The sequence below is a fragment of the Corvus brachyrhynchos genome, unplaced genomic scaffold (assembly GCF_000691975.1).
Source record: "Corvus brachyrhynchos isolate BGI_N302 unplaced genomic scaffold, ASM69197v1 scaffold101, whole genome shotgun sequence".
Taxonomy (NCBI): domain Eukaryota; kingdom Metazoa; phylum Chordata; class Aves; order Passeriformes; family Corvidae; genus Corvus; species Corvus brachyrhynchos.
Window position 1 is genome coordinate 5,241,945 of NW_008237239.1, and position 1,621 is coordinate 5,243,565.

Sequence of the window (1,621 nt, forward strand, 5' to 3'; positions counted from 1 at the left end):
TAAAAGAGAATGCTACTTCATTAGATAAAGGTGTAAGGATGACGGTATGAGGAGAAAAATGGAATCAAAGGCTGTACTACTTGGCAGTATAACATCACTGGGATGCAGTGACCTTCAGCAATATTTACTTCCCTTACTCCAGATGAGGGTAAAGTATGTTCAGGCTCTGCCTGTTCCAGTATTTTCCAGTATTTCCCACAAACTGTGGAGGACCACCTTGTATGCCTGCCATTTAGAGAGGCTGGAGGAATGGGATGGCAGGGACTTCATGAAATTCAACAGGGACAAACATGAAGTATTGCATATTGGAAGGGATAGTCCCTTGCAACCACAGGGAGCAGCTGTGCTGAGAGGACACGGGGGTCTTGGCAGAGAGCAATCTGAGCACGGGCCAGCAGCATCCTGGGCTGTATTAACAGGAGCGTGGCCAGGAGATGGAGATTATCCCATTCTACTCTGCACAAGCTAGACTGTATCTGTACACTAGTCCGGTTCTGGGCTCCCCAATGCCTGGAAATAATGGATAAACTGGAGAGTTCAGCAGATGGCCACCATGGCTGGAGCACTTGCTCTGTGAAGAGGGGCTGAGGAAACTGAACTTGCCAACTGGGAGAAAATAACTGGGGAGACTTAAAAGGAGGCCTCCACCTTGCTGGTACCTACAGAGTTTACAAAGGAAATAGGATCAGGCTTCTCGTAGTGGGGTTTGGTGGGATGATAAAAGACAGCAGGCACAAAGTGAAATGAGAACAGCTCAGTGTTTAGAAGGGAAGATCTTCCTCCCTGTGAGGACAGTTAGGCTCTAGGCCAGGCTCCCTGGAGACATTGTCCAGTTTCTATCCTTGGAGGTCTTCAAAGACCTGAGTAACCTGGTCTGAGTTCATGGATGAGCCTGCTTTGAGCAAGAGGTCCCTTCCCACACCACTTACTCTGCGACGCAATGAACCTGTAACACAATCCAGCAGTCTTTACATATGCAAGTCCTGGTAGCATGTAGACCTTTTTCAAACACTAGTCCATGGTCAGACACTGTAGCACATCAGCTTTATTAACTGCTCTGTGAGCAAGGCTACAAAGTTTTTGCTGTAAGGCTGTGTATTGGTGAGTCTGCACCAGGAAAGCAAGACTCAATTCAGTGGCAGCTGAAATTCCTTTTCACTACAGCTCTCTTGTGGAGAGAGAGACTGGCGACATTTTCTATCCATTTACTCTTAGACCACCTGTGTACTTTTCCATTAACTCTACTGATTTATTTATGAAGCCATTATGGAGCAAAAAACCCTAGACGTTTCCTCTTCTAATGTTTATTCTGTTAGGCCAAGTAGCCAAGCTCTTTCAGACTCCCCTTGGGTTGGGATGCTCTTCATACACCTTCAACTGAGGCTTCCAGCGCTAGACTAGAATGGGGGGGACCAGAATGAGCCCAAGTGTCCAAACTAGGTATTTTGCAGCGTTTTTGCTGCAAAAAACGCTGCTGCTTGTGCTGGAACCCTTGAGCTGGTACAACCGTGTACGTGCGGGCGGGAGCACTATGACGAGCCCGAGGGGCCGCGGGCCGCCCTCTTCCCTCATCGCACATTTCCCGCCCAGCGGCGGGGGGGGGACGGAGGGAGGCAGGGGC